This window comes from Panthera onca, chromosome D3 (assembly GCF_046562875.1).
Source record: "Panthera onca isolate mPanOnc1 chromosome D3, mPanOnc1 haplotype 2, whole genome shotgun sequence".
NCBI lineage: Eukaryota > Metazoa > Chordata > Mammalia > Carnivora > Felidae > Panthera > Panthera onca.
In genome coordinates, this window is record NC_138350.1 from 14,011,183 (window position 1) to 14,039,127 (window position 27,945).

Consider the following 27,945-nt stretch of genomic DNA (forward strand, 5'->3'; position numbering starts at 1 on the left):
ACTCTGGAATGATAATACTGTCTGGTTCATCTCATATATTTTCTGCCCAAGGCCAGGAGTCAGCCATTTCTCCAAAGAGTTTGGATTTCTTTGAATAGGAAAATGGTATGTGAGACCATAGTCTAGGTGCTAGAAGTGCTCATTGCTCCTGGATTACTGTTTCTAGGCATTTTAAGAGGACAGTTAGGAAATGCATATTTTTGGGGGAAGAAACTACATCATGAATTCATACTGATATTTCTTTTTTTTTTTAATTTTTTAATGTTTATTTATTTTTTAGAGAGAGGGAGACAGAGTGTGGTGGGGAGGGGCAGAGAGAAAGGGAGACACAGAATCCAAAGCAGGCTCTAGGCTCTGAGCTGTCAGCACAGAGCCCGACATGGGGCTTGAACTCATGAACTGGGATATCATGACCTGGGCCAAAGTCAGACACTTCACCAACTGAGCGATCCAGGTGCCCCCATACTTATATTTCTAATTCAAACTGGGGGCACACTGTTTTTTATTTTGTGTTTATATTTGTATCTCTTTTAAACTGAAAACATTGATTCCTAATGACAAGAAGTTAGCTGTTAATTTGCTTTATTTTATAACACAAATATATTGTTTCAGAATTACAATAACAAGCCATGAGTATTCAAAAACTTTTATTTTGAGAAAATTACCAGGTAACATTTATTTGGGTGCTCACTCTTTGCCAGGCACTTAATCTCAAAATGAACCAGAGAGAGAGGTGTGATTATTATCCCCCTCTTTTTTTGATGAAATTGAGGCTCAAGAGGTCATAGAGTCAGAAGTCAGTAGGTGACGAAGGCAGTACTTGAACCCGCCATGTCTCTGGTTCCATCCTCTCCATTGCTTTGGGTTTCAGTTTTTTCCTTGCCTTTTGGAATGAATGATTTATCTACTCTCCAATTGCATTGGCCACTTGGGTATTTAATAGTCCTAAAGATGAGTTGACATTCATTATTTGGAAATGTACAGATGAGAGAGAGAGAGAGAGAGAGAGAGAGAGAGAGAAGCAAGCAGTTTACTAGTCCAATGTTATTGCTAGAATAGAAAGCTTCTTGACAAGCATGTTGGTTCATACTTTCAAAGTGACAGGTTATTGCTTCCAGTTTTATTAGCTGATGGGTTCTATTAAAAAGTGTTGGTAATTTCTCTTCTGCTGCCAGATCATTTTAAGTGGGGCAAACAAAGGGAGGGGTCATCAGGGCACCAGTCTCATCTGTAAAATGGTTGTACTGGGTCATGTTGTGTCCCCTCAAAATTCATGTCTACTTGGAAACCTCAGAATCTAACCATATCTGGAAATAGGGTCTTTGCAGATGTAATTAGCTCAGTAAGGTCATACCAGTGTAGATTGGGCCCTAAGTCCAGTGATTGGTGTCCTTAGAAGAAGAGGAGAGGAGATACGGTGAAGAAGACCAGTTGAAGACAGAGCAGAGGTTGGCGTGATGTGGCCACAAACCAAGGACTGCCAAGGAACACCTGGAACACCAGAAGCTGGGAGAGACAAGTGAGGAATCTCCCCCAGTAGTTTTGAGGGAGTGTGGCCCTGCTGACGCCTTGATTTCAGATTTCCAGCCTTCAGAGCTGTGAAAGAATACATTTCTGTTTTGATCCACTGGTGTGTGGTAATTGGATTACAGCAGTCCTAGGTAATTGGGTACATACGGCACCTAACTCCCCACTGGGGAGGGAAGCAACAGCTGGGAAGCCTGAGGAGGATCTGGAAGGTTGTTTAGGGTCATCCTGGTGAAACTGGAGGATGGGAGGGGACAAAGGGGATTCCTAGGCAGAGGGACAGCTGGGCAAGTCTAGGAGAAGAGAAGCAGCCTGCGGTAGGCAGGGAGTTGCATACTAGAACAGCATTTCTTGAATGATCCAAAGACAGCTGTGATAAGAGCTGGGAAGGCGGGAGGTCCCTCAGGGTCTTGCAGGCCACCAAAAATGTCAAGGGAGCCATTTGAGGCCTAAGAAGAGGAGAGACGCTGCAGTAACAAATTGTCAGCCTGAACAGGTCTGGAGGTTTTAGAGGGTGGACTGACTTCTCCCCAAAACTGGAATCCAGTCCAGCACCTTCAGGAGACATGACATTTCATCCCTGAGTGAGGCCCTGCCTCTGGGCCACCCCCAGGCAGGCCTTGCACGAAGGGCAGGAGACATTAATGGAGGCGAGAGTACCTCCAGCTCTTGGCCTGACTCTCTCAGACTCTGCCTGGAAGTCCATCTAGCCTGCAGCCTCTGACCTTTATTTTGTCATTTCAGAAGGTTCTGCTTTAATAAATCTTTCTAGCCAAGGAAGCCAAGGAGGGGCCTCCCCAGCAGAGGTCCCCACTGCTGCCCTGTTAGGAGGGATGGAGGGAGGCGTGGAGCTGGAGATAGTTGCCCAGTCTCCAAGGAGACCAAGGGATCTTCCTGAGTCTGCTTTAATTGGCATTTCCAAGACCTGCAAGACACAGCTGGGATAGTCCTGGAATTCCTTCTTCTCTGAGGAGGAGGAGAGAGACAGAGAGGGGACAGAGAGAGGGAGGGCTGGTCCAGTCCATTGGTCTGGCTTTCTGTCCATCACTTTTAGCTCTAACATTGCCCCTCCCTCAGCCATATTCCCTTTTCTTTCCAGCTCCTTAGTGGTTGCCCCCCACCCATCTCCCTCTCAGGACTACCCAGACATTGGTCAAAGGAAATGAAAGGACCTGGAATTTTCATGGCAGGTGACAAAGCTTCCCTCTTTGACCAAACTCTATTCAAGCTCCTCTGAACTCTCTTCTCAGCTAGGCCCTGGATTTTGGACTTCTGTGTTCCTCTTCACATTTGGCAAGAATCCTGCTCCGTCAGGTTAGTCATCCTTGGTATTGGATCAGATCACCCTGACTGCCTCATCGGGTTCCTCATCCTCCACCATCCCCCAAGTGGTGTCTCATCGTCCTGGCCTGCCTCCAGCAAGAATTCCGATTGGTCTGTCTAGCCAGAATTCCCCCTCTTAGTAGTTTTCCTTCCAGTGAGCTGCTCCTTGGCTAGGAAGTCCCACTTTTCCTTATATTGACCCCAGTCTCTCTTCCCTACTGTAAAATCCCACTGCAGCAGTCCCTATACCTATGGCAATAGTTCCCCTGAATAAGGTCTGCTTTACCATTCTTTGGCAAATGTCAGGAGTAATTATTTCTTTAACACAGGTCAGGGATATTTGTTGAATAGATATTCTATAGTTCAATGGAACTTAGGCCAAGGAGGCTCTGGAGTCAGGATAGTTGGGTTTATATCCCAGCTCTGCCACTTTCTAGCTGTGTGGCCTTGGACGTGTGGCCAACCTCTCTGTGCCTCAGTGTTCTACTCTGTCAAGTGGGGATAAGTATTCACCTCCTGCAGCTGTTGTGATAAGAAAATGCCTGGGAAGTGCTTAGTGTCTTGCATATCTTAAATGCCAAATACATGTTAATTAGCCTTAACGAGGGTGACTATTTTTCTTTCTGGGAATAAAGATAAACAGACCTAGTCTTGAATTCCCACTCTGCTGCTTACTTGCTCAGTGACCCAGCCGTTAGCTAATTTGACTCTTCAAGCCTCAGTTTCTCATCTTTAAAATGGAAACAAGCATACCTGTCCAAGCTGTGCAGGTGAGGATGAGAGAAGATGTGTATAAATGCCTGGGTACTTACCAGGAGCTCAATGACTGGTTGGCCCCACCACTTACTGTGATTTGGGCAAATGCTTCCTCTCCTGCCTTAGTTTCCTCATCTAGAAAACGAGACAATAATAGTACCTATTTCATAAGCTCACTGTGAGGGTTATAGGATTTATTTTAAGCAAAACTCTCAGAATAGCATCTGGCACTGTTAAATATTATAATAATTATTTATTATTCTTCTTCCCTGTAGTAACAAAAGTTAACGGCTACCATTTACTAAGCACTTACTATGTGCCAGGCATTGTGCATGACTGCCCTATGACCTAGGAGCTCCTACCAGCACCTCTTCACCAAAGAACAAACTAAGGCTTAGAGAGGTAAGATCACTTGCCCAAGGTCACCCCATCCCTGTAAGTGGCAGAGTTATTGTCACTATCATCCCAAGCACGAATACAGTGGTCTTGGATATGTGGGAACAGCCACCAGAAACCAACAGAATAGTCATCCTTATGGTTCTGTGCTCCACAGCCCCTCTGCCCACCCAACACCCCTGGGGAAAACTGGACTGCGGGTGAAGTCTGGTAGGGGTGATGGATGAGCAGAGACAGCTCCTGCTGCGGTGTAAACACACAGAAATATAGGTCAGTTCCGGCAGCCAAGCCCCCCTGCGTGTTTTACCCCAAAGCCAATCTTGTCAACTTGATCTTCTGCCCTGAACTTCAGCTGTCCTCGGGATGTTCTTGTGTTTCATGAATTATGCAGGCTTAACAAAATGTGTGCTCCACAGATTAAAGACTCTGTTCTCCTGACTGGAAGGCCTTTCTTTCCTCCACCAGAGTTTTTTTCCTTCCTCTTACTCTCACAGCCTGGTTTTTTTTTTTTGGGTTTTTTTTTTTTTTTTGGTTTTTTTTTTTTTTTTTTTAGCTATCCTGTAGAGCACCTTCTGTCTTCTTGCCCTTAACAGTTCGACTTGTGATGCCCTGCTTTGTGCTAGTCTCACTACAGATTCTCTGTTATCAACTAGGAACACTTTTGGGAATCCCAAGGGGTCCTGGGTAAGTTTAGTGGATTAGAACTCAGCATGGCTGGCTCTGATAATATGGATCCAATCTTGTGGTAAATTGGCTCGTCTATCAAAAAGAAAAGCCCTGATTTGTAGCATTTGCCAATTTCCATGGTGTAAATCCTCCCAACTGTGGTGGATTTCAAGGTAACCAGTGTAACCTCACTGGAAATGAATGTGGGAAGAGATGCCCAGAATCAGCTCTCACAAGATGGTGCAGGTAGGATCTGGCACACTGCTGGTTCAGTTCCCATGAATGGTGGAGGCAATTATTTGTGGTCTAGGTTTGGGTCCTGATCATGCCCCTTATGAGCTATATTAAGTTGGGCAATGCACTTAACTTACTTCTTGGAGCCCCAGTTTCCTCATCTGTGAATGGGTATGCTAATAGGAGTTTTGTCTGGAGTTGTGATGGGGGTAAATGGGTTGAAGTAGATAATAAAGTGGTTATAGTACTTCATCTGACACACAGAGTTCAGTGAATGGTACCTACAGTACATCAGATTGGGAAGGGCCTGTGTCAGTCAAGATAGGCTAGGTGTTGCCATAGTAACAGATAACCCCAAATGCCAGAGTCTTTTTTTTTATATGAAATTTATTGTCAGATTTGTTTCCATACAACACCCACTGCTCATCCCAAAAGGTGCCCTCCTCAATACCCATCACCCACCTTCCCCTCCCTCCCACCCCCCATCAACCCTCAGTTTGTTCTCAGTTTGCCAGAGTCTTAACATAGCCAAACTTTATTTCTCATTCATGTAGTGTGACAAAAGCATATTGGCCCAGAAGTCTTTGTTTATCCTAATTTTTCAGAAAAGCAGGTTAATGGAGGCCCATGTTGATATGTGCTCATGGGAACCACAGCGTGAAGAAGAAAAACATACTGAATTGCCTGCTCTCTTTTAAACCTCTTGCCCAGAAGTGGCACACATCACTTCCACTCATTTTATTAGCTGAAGCAAACAAATACCTAAATTCAAGAGAGTGGAGAAAAGTAATCCTACTATGGGCCTGGAAAGAGAACCCAAAGTTCTTGGTAAGTGGCCTTAAAGATTTGCATAATCTCCTAAATAATGATTTTCTCTAGCGGCTCTTACTTTTTTTTCCCCATTAAACAGCCAGTGTTAAAACTGAGCAGAGAATGTGCGGAAAGCCCAGTCCTCACGATTTACCAGATGGGTGACGTTGGGCAAGTTACTGAACCTCTCTGGCTCCGGTAGCCTCATCTGTCAAGTGGGGAGAATAGATCCTTCATCTCTGAGAGTTGTAGGGAGGATTGCCTGTGTTAATATAGACAGTCACTGTAAGCACTGTGTCAGGTAGAAACCGCCATTATTATTAATCTACCACAATCCTATCAGGTTGGTGCAATGATCACCTTTTTTTGCAGATGAAGACACCAAGTCTCCAAGGAGTGATTTCACTTATCCAGGGTCACACAGTTGGGAGTTAACAGCATCAGGGTTGGAGTTTATACCTGTCTGATCCCCAAAAGTGCACTTTTGAGGGTCCTGGCACTTTTCTGAGAGGGAGCCAGCAGCCCCTCCCCTACCTGTTGTATCTAGACCCAGAGGGATGTGGCTGGCTTGGTCTTGGGGTTCTTCTGCAGATCAGGACTGTGGTAGCTGAACAAAGCAAAAAAGGAAACCTCATTACAATGCCAACACATACACGTGGGGTTCCTGCCTCGCTTAAAGTAAATGTCTCAATTAACACAGAAGACCTTTTCCTTTCCATAGCTGCAGGCGAGTTCATCTTTTGGATCAATTAAATTGTTGACAGTCAGCATAGGAGGCCACATACATATCAACAGCCAAGGTGCCTTTGGGTGCAGGTTTGCCTGTGCTGTGTGAGCCCGGCATGGGATGGAGTCAGGTTCGAATATTTTGATGCCATCCTCAGTAAGAAATACATTTTCTATCACACCCAGCACATGGCACATATGCACATACACATGCCCATGCGTGCACGCATGCTCGCACCCACAGAACTATGGTACTGGGATATTTTCCACTCTATTTCAACTCCAGAAAAAATTCTGGTTTCCCAACCTACTAAATTAATTTTATGGCACGATGAATAGGATGTAGCCCACATTTTGAAAAACGTTGAACTACACTGTGGTCACCCAAGTCGTGTGTTGGGACCCTTGGATGGTGCCCTTGATGTGTTGCCATGGGGTTGAGGACAGGTCTGTCCACAGGAGTGAGAGAGACCCCAGCACTAAATATCCATGTCATCCTATAGCAGTTCACAAGCTCTGCCTTCCTCTTTGACCCTCTCCCACCATTGCTCTCCTTACTAACCTCATGAGAGCTACATTGACCTCTTTGCTCTTTGTGCTACATCTAGCACATCTCCATCTCGAAGTCTTGGGACTCGGCTGATCCTACTTCTCTGAACTTCTCCCTCCTGGGCCTACCTTCTTTCAGCTCTATCAGAAAAACTTTCCCTGACCCACCCCCTGGAAATGGCAGCCCTCCACATTTTCCACTTTGTTTTTCTTATTAACACTTAATCGCCACTCAGTGTATATGTATTTATTGTCTACTTCTCTCCCTTCAAAAGTAAGTTGCATAAAGGCAGGGAATTTGTTTAGTTCACTGTTGTATCTCAGAGTCTAGAGAAGTGTCTGCTGCATAGTAAGTACTTTATAAGCTTTTTCCAAATGGCGCAATGCCCAGCACAAAACAAACACTTGGGAAATATTGGAGGTTATTTTATCTTCTAGGCTTCATTTTTTTGTATATCCCTCAAAAAAAAAATTTAATAACAGCTATGTCGAGAAGTCACATAGCATACAAACTATGCCATCTAAAGTGTACAATTAAATAGTTATTAGTATATTCGGGGATGTGTGCAACCATACCACAGTCAATTGTAGAACATTTTTATCACCTCAAGAAATCTCACACTCTTTAACTATCACCTCCCCAACCTCCAACCTCCCCAGCCATGAGAAACCACTGTTCGGCTTTTTATCTCTATAGATTTGCCTATTCTGTTCATTTTATGTAAAAGGAATCATCTTTTCATGTGTCTGTGGGCCATCTGGATGTCTTTTTTGTAGAAATGTCTGTTCATGCCTTCTGACTATTTTTTAATTGGATTATTTATTTTTGGGGTGCTGAGATGTATCAGTTCTATGTTTTGGATACTAACCCTTTACCAGATATGTCATTTGTGAATATCTTCTCCCATTCCATAGGTTGCCTTTTAGTTTTGTTGATTGTCTCCTTCATTGTGCAGAAACTTTTTATTTGAGGTAGTCCCAATAGTTTATTTTTGCTTTTGTTTCTCCTGCCTCTGGAGACATATCTAGGAAGAAGTCGCTATGGCTGATGTCAAAGAGATTACTGCCTGTGCTGTCTTCTAGAATTTTTATAGTTTCAAATCTTACATTTAGGTCTTTAATCCATTTTGACTTTATTTTTGTGTATGGTATAAGAAAGGGATCCAGTTTCATTCTTTTGCATGTTGCTGTCCAGTTTTCCCAGCACCATTTGCTGAAGAGACTTTTTTCCTGTTGGATATTCTTTCCTGCTTTGTCAAAGACTAATTGACCATACAGTTGTGGGTTTGTTTCTGGGTTTTCTGTTCTGTTCTATTGATCTATGTGTCTGTTTTTCGTGCCAGTACCATCCTGTTTTGATCACTAAAGCTTTGTAATAGAACTTGAAATACGGAATTGTGATGCCTCCAGCTTTGCTTTTCTTTTTCAAGATTGCTGTGGCTATTCAGGGCTTTTTGTGGTTCCATACGAATTTTAGGATTGTTTGCTCTGTGTTTTTATATAAAAGTTTGTTTTCAGGTATATTATTTGATTTTTTTCCCCATCGATTCTGTGATTTGTGACAATCACTTAAACCACTGAGCCACCCACATGCCCCCAAGGTTTTGAATTTTGACGAAGTTCTATTTATTTAGTTTTTTGTTGTTGCTGCTTGTGCTTCTGACATCATATCTAAAAGTCCATTGCCAAATCCAAGGTTATAAAGATTTACTCTCTTTTCTTCTAAGAGTCTTATAGTTTTAGCTCTTAAATATTCCATTTTGAGTTAATTTTTTTTATTGTTTAGAGAGAGAGAGAGAGAGAGAGAGAGACCGAGTAAGCATGAGCAGGGGAGGGGTAGAGAGAGAGAGGGAGACACAGAATCTGAAGCAGGCTCCAGGCTCCGAGCTGTCAGCACAGAGCCTGACACGGGGCTCGAACTCACAAATTGAGAGATCACGACCTGAGCCGAAGTCGGATGCTTAACCGACTGAGCCTCCCAGACACCCCTTGAGTTAATTTTTATGTATGGTGTGAGGTAACTCACATCTCATTCTTTTGCATGTGGCTACCTAGTCATCCAAGCACATTTGTTGTTTGCTTGTTTACCTGTTCAGTGACTGGCTGGATTATTTAACGAAGTCTATTCCCCTCCCTGTTGCAGTGCGAAGTCTCTGATCTTGATTCTCCAAGACGGCAGCCTGGAATAAGCCCAGAGTCACACTTGAATGACAGGGCTTTTGGCAGAACTCTCTTTGGTTGTTTCTTTCCCTGACCACACTAAATATTAAACTACCTCAGTCGTTCCATTTAAGGAATCTTCAACAGTGCCCTAGGGCATAAATTTCTTCACAAACTGATACAATAAAATCTGGGCTCTTTGGAAGAGATGCTTCCTGAGGACAGTGTTTGAGGTTTGTGATGACAAAATCCTCCCACTCGTCTTTTCCTTTTCTGTCTCTGGCAAACTAGCTGGCCTACATTAGGTTAGCCTATATCTCCAATGAATCCATCAATAGCCCATTGAAGCCCAGCAGCCCTTCACCATCTGTACTGTTTCTTGAAAACACCCTTAGGCTTGAACTTCACACTCTGTTGTAAATGGACTTGGTTGCTTTGGGAAGGGATGAAGAGCCCCATTAGCTCTGGTCTACTTCTCTCCCCCAGATAAAACCTCTGAGACTGTAACTGTGATACTGGGGGTAGACAATGGCATACTTCTCTCTGGGTGACACTCCTGCTTTAGGAGAGAGAGGTGCTCTGGAGGTCCCAGGTCTCCTTGGTTTGCCTCTCCCACTGTGGAACCCCCTCCCTCACCTCATGAGCTCGGGCAGGGGCTCTCAGGATGTCAGTATTCTCAGTAGTGCTATGCTCAAGGTGGAGCCTCTGTGGGGCTGGGCAGAAGGGATCCCCCACCTCTCAGCTGTACTTCATTAGAATCTAGCATCAGCAACGTGTAGCTGGGGACCAGAGGAGAAATGCTGATGTCCTGCTCCTTCCAGGACGATAGCCCTCTAACTGGGAGTTGGGGAGAAAAGGAAGCCTGTGTTCTTGACTATAGCAGTCTAGAGTAGAATTTCCATTTTGAGTCTAAGTTCAAATACCACTGACTGTCCTTTTTGTTTCCTACTTTTGGTAGAATTTCTTGAATAACTAGGGGTGCCTGGGTGGCTCAGTCAGTTAAGTGTCCGACTTCAGCTCAGGTCATGATCTCGCAGTTTGTGAGTTCGAGCCCCACTTCGGGCTCTGTGCTGATAGCCCAGAGCCTGGAGCTTGCTTCAGATTCTGTGTCTCCCCCTCTCTCTGCCCCTCCCATGCTCATGCTCTGTCTTTCTCTGTCTCTCAATAATAAATAAACGTTAAAAAAAAGAATTTCTTGAATAACTATTTCTTTTTTTTTTAATGTTTATTTATTTTTGAGAGCCAGAAAGGGACAGAGTGTGAGTGGGTGAGGGGCAGAGAGAGAGGGAAACACAGAATCTGAAACAGTCTCTGGTCTCTGACAGCACAGAGTCCAATGTGGGACTCAAACTCATGAACTGTGAGTTCATGACCTGAGCTGAACCGACGCTTAACCGACTGAGCCACCCAGGTGCCCCTGAATAACTGTTTCTTTATTTGGTGTATGGCCCGTTTCACTGCACAGCCATTCCTAGCATGGGGGTTCACGTGCACTATGTACCCAACTAATGAATCTTAAACAAATTTCATATCGTTTTTGTGTTGGCCACTTTCTTTGTATCTCATTTGTGTATATGCATGTTTATGTGTATCTGTGTGCTTCTGCATCTATGGTCCATGAGAAGAGCATCATTAATAAAAAATAGCTGTCATTTATATGTAGCAGGTCCTGTTTAAGCATTCTTTACGTGTATTACTCCATAATGTAATCCTCACAGTAACCCCATTATACATCATTTATTGTGCTTAACCCTATTATGCCTCATTTACACTGAGAAAATTGAGACGCAGGTTTTAAGTCATTTACCCAAGGTTACATACTAATAAGCTGTAGGGTCAGTATTTAAGCCCAAGAAATCTGACCCCAAAACTGTTCTGCTAAATTGTCTAAGGTGTATTGTATACCAGGTGCATAGTAAGTAGTCCCTAATAGAAATTAGTAAACACAGGCATCAGTGAACCCAGCCTCCAATTAAAGAAAAGAGTTTATCTTGTATTTCATTTTCTTGCTTATGAACGAGTCTACCTCTGATCATTGCCTTCCTCCTTAAATGAGGTCTGAGACAACACCTTAAAGTATTATCTGCCTGCTACCTGGCTGATCACCTTCCTCCTAAGAAGACAGGTACCAGGCCTATCCAGACTCATTTTGCCACCAGGAAACCCAAAATGCAGAGCCCTTCCAAGGTCAATAACCACCCTGTTTTATTGGCACTTGCACCGTTCTTTTTTTTAAAGGTAGTTTCATTTTTATTGCTCTGTCATCTTTATGGAGAGCACTCACTCTGTCATGGCTTTGCATTCATTTCCTATGGACATATGTGCATATATATCGAATCCTTTCACAGGTGGGCTCCAGTAAGGTCCCACTTCCTTTAATGAGGGTGGTGGGTTCTTCTCATTTAGGAAACCACTGTTATCTTGGTGAGCTAGTTGATTTCTGAAGCCTCACACCTTCCTGGCAAAGTCACAAGCGCTATTGTCATTTCTCAACTACCTGCAGGATGGCCACCTTCATGCACAATGATCGAAATCATGACCCACAGGCCATCCCAGTATTTTGGTATTTATTTTCTATGATGCTAAAGCACTGATATTTTATTTTTTTAAATGTGAGGCAGAGTTGCCATGATTTTTATAATTTTTTTAAATTGAGGGATAACATAATTAGAGTGTACAGGTCTTAAACATATATTCACTCTCCGATGAAGATAAAGAACATTCGCAGCACCCTGGAAGACACCTTCATGACTCTTTCCAGTTGATACTCAACTCAGAGGTGATCACGTCTTTGGACTTCTATCACTACAGATTTATTTTCCCTGTTTTTGAACTGCATATCAAATGGAATCATACTGTATGTATTCTATTGTATCTGTCTTCTCTTGGACATTATGTCAGTGAGAGTCACCCATTTGGTTAATGGAACAGCAATCTATTCCTTCTTATTACTGTATCATGTCCTATTGTATGGATATACACAGTTTATTTACCTGTTCATCTAATAGACACTTGGGCCATTCCCAACTTTTGGTTATTATAAATAAAATATGTGTGGTAAATAAAGTCTTTGTGCGGGGCGCCTGGGTGGCTCAGTTGGTTGAGCGTCCGACTTCGGCTCAGGTCATGATCTCGCCGTCCGTGAGTTCGAGCCCCGCGTCGGGCTCTGTGCTGACAGCTCAGCCTGGAGCCTGTTTCGGATTCTGTGTCTCCCTTTCTCTCTGACCCTCCCCCATTCATGCTCTGTCTCTCTCTGTCTCAAAAATAAATAAATGTTAAAAAAAAATTAAAAAAAAATAAAGTCTTTATGCAAATACATGTTTTCATTTTGGGGGTAAGTTGCTAAAAATTGGTTTCCTTGAATTAAGGAGTACATGTATGTATAATTTTATAAAACACTTATAGCTTTTTCTTCAAAATGGTTGTATATTTTTTCCTGTCTCCTTTCAAAATGTTTGAAACTGTTGGTTGTTCTACATCCTAGCTGAAATTTTATGTTGGCTAGATTTTTAGAAACCATTCTGATGGCCATATAGTGTTTTGTCAATCTGGTTTTAGTTTACATTTCCCTGATGGCTAGTAGCATTGGTACATTTTCACATACTCATTAGTTATTTGTGTATCTTCCTTTGTGGAGGGTCTCTTCAAGATTTCTGACCATTTTTACTAGACTGTTTTTCTTTTTATTATTGAGATGTAAGAGTTTCTTTTATATTCTGGAAGCAAGTACTTTATCAGATATATGTATTATGACTATTTTCTTCCAGTTTATGGCTTCCCTATTAATTTCCTTAATGGTGTCTTTTGAATGAACAAAAGTTTTAAATTTTTATGGCATCCAATTTATAAATTAAAAAAAAATTTATGGTTAGTGCTTTCTGTGCCTTAAGAAAGTTGGCTTATTACAACATATTCTTCCATGTTTCCTTCTAGGAGCTTTATAGTTTTAACTCTTATGTTTAGGTCTATGAGTCATCTTGAGTTAATTTTTTGACATGTGGGATATAGGGATTGAGATTCTTTTTTTTTTTTTAATCTGAGTATCTAGTTATTCCAGCACCATTTGTCAAAAGACTCCTTTTTCCATAGAATTGCTTTGCTGCTTTTGTAGAGAACCAATTGACTATAACATGTGGGTCTGTTTCTAGAGTCTTTATTCTGTCCCAGTTATGTGTTTTATCTGTTTTTATATCACTCTAGCACACTATCTTCATTACTGTTATTTTATAGTAATCAGGTAATGTGAGATCTTCTTTAAAATTGTCTTGGCTTTGCTAGGTTGTCATGTCTCAAAATTTGTATGTTGAAGTACCTCAGAATGTGACTTTATTTGGAGATGGGGTCTTTATAGAAGTTTTCAAGTTGAAATGAGTTCTGTAGGTACATCCTAAATTATCATGACTTGTGTCCTTTTAAAACGGGGACGTTTAGGGGCGCCTGGGTGGCTCAGTCAGTTAAGTGTCCGACTCTGGCTCAGGTCATGATATCACCATTCATGAGTTCAAGCCCTGTGTTGGGCTCTGTGCTGACAGCCCAGAGCCTGGAGCCTGTTTCAGATTCTGTGTCTCTCTCTCTGTCTGCCCCTCCCCCACTCATGCTTTCTCCCTCTCTCTCTCTCCTTCTCTCTCTCTCTCTCTCTCTCTCTCTCAAAAATAAATAAACATAAACAAATTAAAATTGTAAAAAAGGGAAACTTGGACACAGAGATGCACACAGGGAGAACCTGTGAATATGAAAGCAGAGATCAGAGTGATGCTTCTACAAACCAAGGAACATCAAGGATTGCTAGCAAACTACTAGAAACTAGGGAAGACATATGGAACAGAGTTTTTTCACAGCTCTCACACGGAACCAGTCCTGGCAACATCTCAGTCTTGGACTTCTAGCCTCTAGAACCTTGAGACAATAAATTTTAAGCCACATAGTGTTTGTTATGGCAGCCCTAGCAAAGTATTCATAGGTCTTTTGCTTTTTCCTGAACTTTTAGAATTAGCTTCTTAGCTCTTTCAGTCTGATTTTGATTGGGATTGCATTCAGTTTGGGGGAGAATGGGCATCTTCACATTAAGTCTTCTGATCCATGAACATGGTATATCATTCCATTTATTCAGGCCTTTAATTTCTTTTAGCATTCTTCTTTGGTTTTCAGTAAACTGATCTTATACGTTTTTTCATTAAATTTATTCCTAATTATTGTATCTTTGATGATACTTTTGTAAATTCTATTGGTTTCCTAACTTTGTTTTTTAAATTGTTGCCAGTAAAAATGAAACTTATGTAAATTACATATTGACTTGTATTTTGTGATTTTGCTAAATTCACTTATTCTAGTAGATGTGTGCGTGCGTGCGTGTGTGTGTGTATGAATTCATTAGGACTTTCTACATACATAAGCCTGTTGTCAGTCAGGCTTATGTAATTTGTTTAAAGTAATTTGCAGTAAGATATAGCAGTGACTCTTTCTATGACCTTGGTCAGGCATTTAATTTCTCTGAACTTTTAGTGGTTCTTCTTTTTAAAAAAATTTTTTTTAAGGTTTTTTATTTATTTTTGAGACAGAGACAGAGCATGAACGGGGGAGGGGCAGAGAGAGAGGGAGACACAGAATCGGAAGCAGGCTCCAGGCTCTGAGCCATCAGCCCAGAGCCCGACGCGGGGCTCTAACTCACGGACCGCGAGATTGTGACCTGAGCTGAAGTCTGACGCTTAACCGACTGAGCGACCCAGGCGCCCCTAGTGGTTCTTCTTATAGAGAGAGACTGTTATATAGACTTGTCTTTGAGATTCCTTTCAGATCTAAGATGGTAAGAGATCCGGCTCTGTTATTTGCTTATTTTGTGACCCTGGGCAAAATATTCCATCTCTCTGAGTCTCTATTTGTTCATTTGTAAAATGGACATAATGTTCATTTGTTCATAATGTTCATGATGTTCATTTGTAAATGGAATAATAATGATAACAATAATATATTCATGTCATAAAGTTGTTATGATGAATCAATGCAATAAAGCATGTGAAGTATTTATCAGGGCACTTAGAAGATTGTAGGCACTCAGTAGCTGTTATATGTTGTGGTATAATAAAATATATATTTGGTCTTTGTCCCTGGTTTCTGGTACAGAACTTCTAAAACCCTTGGAATTTCCAGAATGATAGGAATGCCTTTTGTTATTCATAACTTTCTACTCCTTTCTAGACACTTGAGTTTATGACAGTTAGTTGACTCAGGGTGGAGCCCCTAGATAGCCTCAGGATGGGTCTGGTCACTTTCAGCTTCCCCTATCTCTGGAAAGGGGAAGAGAGCTGGAGAGTAGGTTATAAACACTCTTGAGCAAGATTTGGAGAGCTTCCAAGTTGGTGAACACATCTACATGCAGCAAGGGTGGGACATCCCAGCCTCATGGACACAGAGGTTTCTGTGCTCCTTCTGGACCTCACCCTAGGTACTTCTTCATCTGGATGTTTGTCTCTTTTATAATAAACTGTGGCCATAAGTATAGCACTTTCCTGAGTTCTATGAGCCATTCTAGAAAATTATCAAATCCAAGGAGGGAGTCACAGGAGCCCTTGAATTTATAGTTGGGTTGGCTGGACAGAAGAAGTGTGGGTACCCTGGGCACCCCATTTGTGGCTGTTGTCTAAAGTGGGGGCAGTTTGTGGGCTGAGCCCTTAATTTTTAGAATCTGCACTAACTCTGAATAGTGTCAGAGTTGAATTGTTGGATATTCAGTTGGTATCAAAGAATTGGGGAATTGGTTGTCAATGTTGGAAAAAGACATCGCACCTATTAATAATTGTGATGCTGTTAATAATAATAATAAATGATAGCACTGTAATGCTTTCTAGCTCACAAAGCAGATTTACATTTTATATCTCATTTGATTACCACAAGGGCCTGTTGGCTAGGCAGAGCTGAGATTATTAACCTAACTGTATTGATGAGTAATGAAAAGCTCAGAGAAGTTAAACAACATGTCTAGAGCCATTCAGCATGTAGGAGACAGTACTGTGACCTGGTTTTCTGACCTTGAATCTTGCCATTTCCACAAATAAGGATGGGTTGGGCAAGGGAAGTTTTATAAAGACCAGCCCTAGTACCTAGGGACACTGTAGGGACACTGTCACCAAACATACTCTGAGGGGTGTGTGTGTGTGTGTGTGTGTGTGTGTGTGGTTTCCCTAAAGCCACCAGATCAGGACATTTATCAAACTGAATTATGCCTCAGAATCCCCAGAGAAGCATACAAAAGTACAGGTTCCTAGGCTCCACACTCATAGGTTTGATTCAGAGCTCTGGAAGGGCTCAAGAGCCAAGGATTTGTTTTTAATGTTTGTTCATTTGGGAGAGAGAGACCCAGAGAGAGAGAGAGGGAGGGGCAGAGAGAGAGGGGCAGAGGAAGATGGAGAGAGAGAATCCCAGGCAGGCTCTGAGCTGTGACTGCAGAGTCCAACGCAGGGCTCAAATCCATGAACCATGAGATCCTGACTTGAACCTAAATCAAGAGTCTGATACTTAACCAACTGAGCCACCCAGATGCCCCTAAGAGCCAAGGATATTTTTTAGCAAACACCCCAAATAACTCTGATACAGTTCTTCTACTGACCAAAACCCTTGCCTTAAGCAGTGGTTCTCAATCCAGGCTGTGCATGAGAGTCACCCAGGAAGCTTTTAAAACTTAAGGTGTCCAGGCTCTCCCCAGGGCTACAGAATCAAAATCTCTAGCAAGTACAAAGAGCTGTTCCAGATGAGCTGACCCACAGGGTTACCTGCTCATCCTGTCCCTCTGTTCCTTACCTTTCCTCCACTCTTCACCTTGTGTACCTCTTGTTTGGTGTCCCTGATTTATTTTGTTTTAATCTCCTAGGTTTCTCTCCATCTCTGTCTTTCTGTGTTTGTCCTTCTTTAGTCCATCTGTGTCTCTCTGAGACACTCTCTCATCTCTGTCATCTGTCTCTCTATTTTGTGTTGTCTCATTGGGTGAATATCTCCGAGACCCTACCTCCCTGTGTTTCTCTTCTGTATTTCCTTTTCCTGGGTCTGTGGCTACGTGTCTTTCTGTGAGTTCCTGCCTCTGATTCTTTCCAGTCCTGGCTCTTGCTTTGACTCTGGGTCTTTTGTTTCTCCTGTCCTGCCCACTGTGCATCTCTCTGTGCATCTGATCCCGTGTGTGTGCGTGTGTGTGTGTGTGTGTGTGTGTGTGTGTGTGTCTCCATTACTCTCTTTCCATCTCTGGTCTTTTTCTTCTTCTCTCTCCCTGCTACCTCCCAGCCTCTCAGCTCTTCAACTTTATGTGAAATCCAAAGAGACTCTTCTATAGAGAAGTCTGAAATGCCCTGGGCCAGACCCCAGACCCCTGCAAACCTCAGAATGTTCACCTCTAATCAGGAGCCCCATCTGGGACTGTCCCACTCACCTGCAGGGCTTATCTGGAGCCCTCAGCTCCCTGTGCTGCCAGAGATAAGGTGCCCTTTGTGGCAATTGCCTTGGGCACAACCCTCAAAAAGACTAGATAATAGATAAGTAGCCTGGCCTTTGGGATCCTGGAGCACCTTCCACTTCTCTCCAGGCTGAAAACTGACCTTCCTACCACTGACCCTAAGTATCCCAGAATACTCTCAGGGGCTCTATGGCTGATCCAAACTGCCCTTAGGAAAATCAGACTAACTTTTATCTCTGAGCTAATATTGTTAATTCCTCATTGTTAAACACTGTGTACCAAATTCTGTGCTGAAGGCATAGCAGTGAAGGTAACAGGTATAATATTGCCAGTCTCAGCCCTCCTAACTAATGTAGCATGGATTGAGCATCTATTGTGTTCCAGGAGTTTCCTTTATATAAAAAAGTTTATACTAGAATTCCCTGATGCAAGAGAACAGCCACTTTTAGTGCAAAATACTTTAATTATCTGCTCGTAATCATTATAGATATTAATTAATTGTAGCTGTTAATGCACTGGGCATTTAAGTCTTCTGTATTCAGGGGTGATATTTAAAATGTTTAACAAATGACCAGTTAACCAATGAATGCATTTGCCCCACTCCTCATTTCTATTGCAGTTAGTTGCATAAACATGAAATCTTCTGTCATTCATCCATCCATTCATTCATGTTTTCACTCACATTCATTTATTCTTTCTTTCAGCATATTGTTAAGGACCCTCTGGGTATCATGCACTGTGTTAGGACTTGGGGATGCAACAAGTAACAGGACACCATAAGGAACTCAGAAGAAGGGGATAGATAAAGACATTAGCCAAGTTCATAGAATGGGACAAAGGAAAATTTCGGGAGTGTAGACTTAGAAGTCTAACCTAGTTAGAGCAATTAGGGAGGGCTTTGTGGAGGGAGAGATTTTAATACTAAGACTTTAAATAGTGAACAAGGGTTAGCCAGATGAGGTCTCTTTCTCGACAGTTTTTTATGTTCCATAGGACAGAACATGGTGCCCTGAGCATAGTAGGGTTCCACCAAATCAATAGGTAAATAAAACACGATGACTCTGAAAGCAGTTTTCTGGCCGGGTGGTAATTAGCTAGGGAAGCCATAATGAAGATGCATCATCTTTTCCAGAAACACTGACTGTTAGCACATCTTTTGTCATTACATGCACCCAGCTCCTGGCCAAGCATCAAAGGCAGTTTTCTCCACTCACAATTCATGGTGACATCAGAGCTTTCAACAGACTCTTTTCCTGCTCACTCTCCCAGACCAAGAAGACAAATTAAGAGCCCAGGGAAGTAGGCCTTGGAAACAAAACTTGATGAGAGAGAACATTATCAGGTACTAGTTCTCAAACTCCTGCCTATAGGGGCCATGTTTCTAGAGCTGTGGTCTGGATTTCTAGAGTTTCTTCTATTCTTTTAGAAGAAACCAGAAATCTGAATTTTCATGTGAAACCTTCTGATTTTTATGTTGGAATCTAATTTAAAACTTAAAAAAAAAGTCATTGCATGTAGCAAACCAAACATTGATGTGCTGCTGTCTCAGTCTGTTCTGGCTGCTTTAACAAAAGTGCCATAGACTGTGTGGCTTAAACAACAAACATTTGTCACAGTTCCAGAGGCTGGGAAGTCCTGGGAAGTGAGACCTACTTCTTGGTTCATAGATGACTGACTTCTCTCTATGTTGTCACGTGATGGAAGGAGTGAGGGAGCTCTTTGGGGTCCCTTTTATAAGAGCAGTAATCCTATTCATGAGGGCTCTACCCTCCAAAGGCCTCACCTCCTAATACCATTACATTGGGGGTTAGGATTTCAAAGCATATGAATTTTGGAGTGACAAACAGCTCATAACAGCTGCCATTCCTAATTTAGAAGCTATTTCCTCAGACTGAGAAGGACTGAGAGGGACTTCTATTTACCATGCAGCGTGTTGTTCTGAACATTGTACTACATGTTCTATGGATCTTCATTGTGAATATTCATTGCATGAATATCTCTATTATCTTATTTAATCTTTGTAACAACCTCATGGGGCTGGTATTATCATCTCTTTTGAGGAAGATTGCCAAATTAAGTCTGCAGGGACCCAATATTAACCATAAGGAAGCTTAATATTCAAACAGAATTGGATATGAACTAAGAAGAGGAGAAAGTTGTTGAATCAGGGACCTGATTTTGTAAGACATTCCCTCCCCCAGGTGCTAAGAGCCTTGAATAACCAGCTGTTTGTCTAAAAACTGTCATTTTGTTGGTTGGATGTCTTCACTAATTGCTCTAAATACTGCTGCTCTTTTCTGCAACTTTCTTGCGTAGAGAGTTTTAACATGTTGGTATGGGAACCCAGCTCCCTGTTATGTAAAATATATGTAGCCTACAAAGTGATTCACCATTAATTAATATCATGTCTGTGGTATTTGAGATCCACCCAGCTAAGCAACACTGTTAGACTTTCAGGTTCTGATTTTTCACGCCTCTGAAATAGTTCAATCCTTTCATATGATAGGAGTTGCATCTTAGAAAAGACAATCAGAAAACATTTCCTTTTACCTGGGCTTCTGGAATTTTTTCCTTCGATGGGAGCATCCTGTAACCCTAGAGTATTAGGGCCCCTGTACCAGAGAGGATTTTGCTAGATGAACTCCCAAGACCCCTCTAGGTATCTCCAAGTGGGATTTAGCAAGGTCATGGATCTTCAAACCAGCCCTGTGGACAGATTGTCTGTTCCAAGATGTGAACCCCATGAACAATCAGATAAAAGGGCTTATCTGTCTCAGAGTCATTGGGAAGTCAGACACTGAATGGAGTAGCTGTGTTGCTTAGCAGAGTGGGTCTTAAATTCTGGCATTCATGAAGCCATCAGTTTGCTTGTTTGTAGATTCTTGACCCCCCAGCTTCCATTCTGATTCACTGGATTTGTCATGGCAGAAGGCTAAGGTGTTGTAGCAAAAGGCCCAATAATAACATGGCTTAGAGAACACCGAACTTATTTCTCCCACACACATTACAATCCAAAGTGAGTGTTCCTGATTGGCGGATATCTTTGTTTCATGAGATGTGGCAGGTTAAGGATGGCATGTATTATTTGACATTCCTCTCATTGAGAAATGAGGTTGATGTCCCCTCCTCTTGCTTTGACCAACAGAATGTTTTAGAAGTGACCCTATACTAGTGTCTGGGCACAGCCCTTAAGAGACTATAGGATTCCACTTTTTTCTCTTGGAACACTCACTCTTTGAACCCAGCTACCATGCTATGTGGGAGCCCAAAAGCCTGTGAGGAGGCACATGTGGAAGAAGAAGAGGGACACATGGTAGTCAGCCCCAGTTAAGCTTTCAGCTGAGAAGAGCTAGAATCAACTTTCCCACCATGGGCATGAATTACTATGGAAGTGGACCCTCTGGTCCAGTGGAACCTTCCCACCTGGTGCCATCCCCATCCCCATCCCCTTCCCTCCAGGGATCCCCTGGTGCCTGCCCAAATCATAGATTCATGTGCCTGATAAATGACTGATAATTTGAAGTGACTAAGATTAGGATGGTTGCAGAGACCCAGGTTTCTTCCATCATGAGGCTCCTCTACCTTCTATAAACTTGTCATCATCTGCTCAGTCAAGATTGAGTTCCTACCATGTCTAGATTCTAGTCAGTGGGAGTGGCTGGAGAAGATGCATCTATTTCTTACTCACCTTGGCTTCGAGCTGGCACCTGTTACTTCTACTCACATTGCACTGGCAAGAACTGGTCGCACAACTGCATCTAATTACAAAGCAGACAGGGAAATCAGGTCTCTGGCTATGCAGCCATATTCTCAGCCACAAGAAGAAAGATCAAAATGGGTTCTGTTGGAAGTCTGGACTGGGGCACAGAGATCTGCATTTCTGCAATTGCCACCCTCAGGTGATTTTGATGTTGGTGGTCCACATATAGCAGTGAAGAGTATGAGTTTCAAACTCAGTGAGATATGAGTTTAAAACTAAATTCTACCATTTACCAGCTGGGTGACACCTCTGAGTTCCAGTTTCCTTGTGTATATAAAAATGCAGAAAATAGTAATTCTAACCTCAGGGGGTGGTTGTGCAGATTTGATAATGGCCTGCATGAAAAGTGTGAGCATAGAACTTGGTGCACAGCAAGCTCTAAAAAGAAAAAAGAGAAAATTTGTATTGTTAACTGAAGCAAATGGTCCATTCCATCTTTTAACACCAGCACATCAATGCACTCAGTCATTATACTTAAAATATCCCTTTTACCCTCCAACTGACCCTAGTCTTAGCCCCATTTTACAGACAAGGAAACTGAGACTCAGACAAGTAGACCAAAACCACTGAATTCGTAAGTGCTGGTGTCAGAATTTGAGCCAAGATTTATTTCTAATGGAATTTGATTACAAATACTATATAAATACTTTCTAATGTTTATTTTTGAGAGATAGAGTGAGCAGGGGAAGTGCACAGAGAGAGGGAGACAGGGGATCCGAAGTGGACTCTGTGCTGACAGCACAGAGCCCGATGTGGGGCTTGAACTCACGAACCATGAAATTACAACGGAGCTAAAGTCAGATGCTCAATGGACTGAGCCACCCAGGAGCCCCTAAATACTATATTTTTTAAAAAGTAAAGACCTGTTGATGGTCTGGGGCAAGGAAGTTACATATCACAGCTCTGTTGTAGACAGATAAATCTGAAAGTGTTGCCATGATCTGTGTGAAATCAGGGAAAACTGGAGACCAGGAGGACCAATTTAGGAATCAGGGAGCAGATTCTCAACTAGGCTAATTGGAATGAAGGCTGAGCATGCTCCTGCCCTCATCCTCTGCAATTACTTCTTTTTCTTTTAAAACGTTTTAAATATTTATTTAACTTTGAGAGAGAGGGAGAGAGAGCAAGCGCGTGAGAGCACACAAGTGGGGGAGGGGTAGAGAGAGACACACACACACAAATCCAAAATAGGCTCCAGGCTCTGAGCTCCAGGCTCCAAGCTGTCAGCAGAGCCCAACACGGGGCTCGAACTCATGAACTGTGAGATGGTGACCTGAGCCGAATTCAGACACTTAACTGACTGAGCCTCTCAGGCACCCTGCATTTACTTACTTCTAAGGAAGAAATCTCAAATATATTAATACCATTCTTCACTTGAGCATGCCTCTACAAAACCAAATAGCTAACTCTTCCACTCATGCTGGATGTGGCTTATAATGTTTAGCATGGGTTCCAGCCCCTGATAGGAGCTTTTTGCATTCCTCACCTTATCCGTTTGGAAAATGGGAATTACAATGCCAGGCATAGCTATTTCATAGAGATTCTATAAGGAAATGCATGGGAATATATTTTGTAAAGTTTAAGTTATCAAATTGTTGTTAAATTTTACTGTAAATTAAACAAAACAATACAGCGGGAAACATTCACTTCAACATTTCTTGATTGATTCTTTGTGTCTTAATTTTGTAAATTAAAAAATTTAGATATTAAAGGATGAAGTAGTAGAGAGAGATTAGAAGGTAGATTTTCTTGTGTTGTGGTTTCCATGGTGACAGATTTGCAGGCATCAACCACTGGCTGAAATAGAGATAAATAAGAGAATGATGCAAAGTGTTTTGCACAGTGCCTGGCACAGAGTCAACAATCACTATATATGATATCAGAGTCACTGCCTCTATAAAAGTAGCCTAGACATAGATTCTTCCCATGTAGAGCACCATGGGAAATTCCCTCCTACTCTGGAATGCTTCAGCCTGAACATTCTGAGATTTTTAAAAGGTTCTAAGGCAGTGAAACTTTAAAGGAGAAAACTTAGACAAGGACTTTGATTTGTGGGTTTTCTTATTCTGAACCACCTGCACAATGAGGCTTCACCTTTTGCAGTTCCTTTGTGTCCTGTTTAAGATATCTTTGCCTACCTCAAGCTCAAGATATTTTCCTATATTGTCTTCTAGAAGGTTTATCATTTTTCCCTTTCACATTTAGATCTACAATCCACTGGAATTGATTTTTGTGTGTAGTATGAGATAGAGGTAAAGATTCAGATTTTTCCTTATGGATGGCCAATTGACCTAGCACCGTTTATTGAAAAAGCCATTGTTTCTCCATTCCTCTTCAGTGGCACCTTTATTATAAATCAAGTGTCTTTACGTGTGTGGATTTGTTTCTGAGTTCTCAATGCTATTTTACTGGTCTATTTATCTTTCTTGTATCTAAGCATGCTCCCTTAATTACTCTGGCTTTATAATAACCCCTGATATCTAGTAGTGAAAATCATCTGACTTTGTTCTTCTCTGTGATAATCTTGGGTCTTTGATTTTCCATGCATATTTAAAATTACCGTATAAATTTCCACCCAAACAAAAACTTGCTGGGATTTTGATCAGGATTACAGTCTCTAGATCGATTTGAGGAGAGAGGACATCCTTACAATATTGATTTATTTTTTCGCAATAACTCTAGAGGTAGGTTCTATTGTTATCAGATGCACCCTCCCTTTTGTAGGTGGTGCCCCTATAGAAATGTGAATTAATCCAGTAGCCTACCTAGGAGGAGGGATGGGCATAGTCTGCCCCATCCAGAGGTGTATTGTATCATGGACATCGTTTGAAATTACTGGTTCATGGTAACAATTAAAACAGAGTGATTGAAGTCAGTTTTATTATTTATTGCTTTTAAATTCTCTGTTAATCCTGTACTCTCTTGCTCTTTACACCAAGGGCAGACCCCTCCCACTGCCCTTGGCATGCCTCTGACTTAATCCCACCAATCTGATTCACCTATGCAAAAATTCGCTGGTAAAAAATTTGATGGTAAGTGATGCTGGCTGGCAGGTACAGGTGGAATCCATTTTTGAATGAGCATGATGGCAGACACACCACCCAACCTTTTAGGGGTAACAGTGGCAGAGGGTGATGTTTCAAACCCAGAGTTACTAATAGTAGCTGAGGTGTCTGTGACAAATAGGGGTAGCAGTCGTCTTTGCCGAAGGGATATAATTCAGGTTTCATTCCTAGAAATATACTCCCTGATCAAGCTTCTTTGACCCTCATTGGGGATTCCAGGAACTTCCTGATATTATTAAAATTTTTTCTTCTGTTAAACTTGGTAGAGGTACTTTGGTGATTTGCAACTAAAGGTCCTGATGGATAGCGTTATTATTATTATTATTATTATTATTACTAGTCGTGCCTCTTCTGCCCAGTTCATAAACTGCCATCTTTCTACATGGCATGCTATCCCAGACTTCCAGAACACCAAATCTTTCCTACTCCATGCAGGCAAGACACCTGCTTGTCCAAAGCCAAGGATTAGACAAATACCAATTAGGACTTATGTTGTCAAGCTGGAGGGTAATGAATGGTGTCTCTGTTTGCCGTGGACCCATATTAGGAATGACTCCACGTGTTGGGGAACCCTCCAACTCCCCTGCATTTGGCAAGAATTAAATGACATCATGCAGAAGGAGCCAGCATGCTGCTGGCTGGAGGACCAATAAATCATGCTGTGGATGTAGGGAAATAGTTAGGCCTTCCCCGGAAAGGCTTCCTCGTCCAAGGTACCATTAGTAATGCCACTATTTGCAATCATAATAAAAATAAAAGTAATAGGAAAACCACATTGAGGCAATTCCACTGCCTACTGGATTTTTAATTTTCTTGAGGATGCCAGAGGCAATCTTGAGCCCATTATGTCTAAATGAGGCACATTATAAAAGGCTTACAAAGTCCAAACTGCTTTTACAGCCATTAATTAGCCAGACTTCTAAAGAGGCCCATAAGATTAAGCTTGGGTATGGTCTCTGGTTTCTGGAATAGGGTTGGAGCAGGCAGAGAAGTCAAATACCATTGGTCCAGTCATGGCTCTCCTGCCCTCCTCTCTTGTCTCAGCTCTAACAGATGTTGCCTTTGGGGGGAGGTGGAAAGGGAGGGTACTATATAACCAAGCACCTGATGAGAATGCTCTGAACTCTGTGAGGCTGTGGACAACTCGAGCGCAGAGACTACTGGTGTCTTTAGTTTCTATACCCACAGCACCTTGTGCACAGCAGATGTAATGAGGCAGCCTTCTTGGTGACAAGACCCAGAAACCTGGCTCTGGCTTTCTTCCACTAAAAGAGAATATATTAGAAGGATATGGGGGGTGGGCACGTGGAATGAATAACGGGCTAGAGGAGCAGGCTTGTAAGGGAATGAGCACCAGGAATTATAGCAAACATCCAACAGCAGAAATTGGTTCATAACTTCAACCATCTCTATGTCCTTCAGTCACAAGCTCAAGATTCCAAGTCCCCAAGAAGGCATGTGGCTAGAGGGACCTGAGTTATTCTCCCCTTACACCTTCCATAGTAGCTAGGGGCACTCATTTTAGAACCACTCTCAATGGGAATTTGATGGGAAAAAATGAAAATCAGTGTGCCAACAGGAAGAGATGTAGTGTACCAGATAGCTCCCGGTGGCAAATGTCTGTAATGTGGTCAGTGAATATTACATGTTGAACTGAATTTGCTACCCTTCCTCTTTGGGGTAGACTAAGACACCTCCCCAAGAAGGAAGAAATAGGAAAATGTGATCACCCCCGAAAAAGCATGGACCAGACAGAATCTTAATGATGTAACAGAACTATGCGAAACATTGCCCATACATTATCCTCATAACCTGTGAGGTAGGAACTATTAATATCCCCATTTTACAGATGAGGAAAACAAGGCTCAAAAAAGTGAAATCACTTGCCCAAGCACTCACAGTTGGAGCACAGATTCAAGCCAAGGTTTCTTAGATTTCAGAATCCATTCTCTGAACCATTCCATGTAGTTTCTCCTCCCACTTCTGGTTTTGGGAGGGGCACATCCTAAAAGGACAAAAGGGCCTCCGGGACTACAAATTTGATCAAGACCTGGCAGTGTATGAACATATCTAAACATAATAAAGTGCTATCCTAGGGGAACAATGGCCTGGGAAACAGAGGAAGGGGTGGGTGAGAGGCAGGTGTTGGTCAAGTCCATTCAATACAGTTCAGAGAATGGGAGACCATGGGCCACAAAGCTGAGCCTCTGGCTGGCAGGTGCACATTGGATGTATCGTTCTGCAACTTGCTTTTTTGAATTCAAAGGAAAACAATATGTTTTTAAAATTCCTTGGAAAGCAGTGTGACTTTTGGAGCTGGATGGCCTGAGTTTAAATACCTTGTGTATTTGTGTGATCCTAGGCACGTTATTTAATGTCTTGCCGCTTTAGTTACCCTGTGAGAACAGTTAGAGAATCTTCTCAAGGACTATTATAAGGATTCAAAGGGTCAAAGTGTTGAGGCACTTGGAAGAGTTTCTGGAACGTCTTAACTCCTGGGCAGGTGAGTGTGGATATTGTTGTCTGTCCTGCTTAGGGCATAGCCTCTTTGCACAGTCTTCCACAGTGTGACGTTTCCCCTATAGATGAGTATTAGATCATTTTCCACCTTTTGGTTATTGCATGCAACTCTGTTGAAAATCTCTGTGTATCCCTTCTTGTGCACATTATATCCATTTGCGTCTTTCTCTAGGATAGATGCTAAGAAGAGGTATATCTGTGTCCTAGTGCACGTGCATGTTTTAGTTTTAATAAGTATTGCCAAATAGCCCTCTCCAAAGTGGCTGAACCGAGGTGCACCCATCAGCAGTGTGTGATGATCTACTTCTTACCAGGTTGAATCTGCCTTTTTAGAGAAACCCAACCTGTCTCTTGCTCATTAAGTCACGTCTATTTTCAGAGCTCAGCTGACATCTCTGGCTGCTCCCCTCTTGGTGATTCCAGCTTTTTTTTTTTTTTTTTTTTTTTAAATTTTTTTTTAACGTTTATTTATTTTTGAGACAGAGAGAGACAGAGCACGAACGGGGGAGGGTCAGAGAGAGGGAGACACAGAATCTGAAACAGGCTCCAGGCTCTGAGCTGTCAGCACAGAACCCGACGCGGGGCTCGAACTCACGGACTGCGAGATCATGACCTGAGCCGAAGTCGGCCGCTTAACCGACCGAGCCACCCAGGCGCCCCTGGTGATTCCAGCTTTGAGTCCTCCAGCAGTTCCTTGCTATTGTTGTCCTTCCTGACTCTTATTTAATGCAGCCAAGTGCTTTTGGAATCCTGGGTAATAATGGCAGACAAAGCGCTGAATGGAATGTGGAATTGGAGGTGCTGAATGTGGCTTTTGTAAGGACACCTTGGCGTGATTTCAGCCTGAAATGGAGCACTTTGCACTCAGCCTAAATTGCCTCAATCCTACCTGGCGTGCAGGGTGTGTAGCCCAGACAGGCTGTTTCACAGGAAGATACAGGCTGCCTTCCCTGGCTTTGGAAACAGGACACCAGCTCACTACGGGGGAATGGATTTAAACCTAGCATTGCGCTTCA

General features: G+C 42.4%; 1 long non-coding RNA gene across 1 annotated transcript; it reads right to left on the bottom strand.

The window, feature by feature from the left end:
- Window positions 1-671: 671 nt before the first annotated feature.
- Window positions 672-27,350, bottom strand: LOC132665050 (uncharacterized). The gene is made up of 7 exons (XR_009603939.3): window positions 27,241-27,350; window positions 21,647-21,722; window positions 21,273-21,342; window positions 6,247-6,319; window positions 3,663-3,741; window positions 1,355-1,491; window positions 672-945 (listed from the first exon to the last, which is right to left on the bottom strand). It is a non-coding gene; the product is annotated as an uncharacterized LOC132665050 (long non-coding RNA).
- Between the last annotated feature and the right edge of the window lie 595 nt (window positions 27,351-27,945).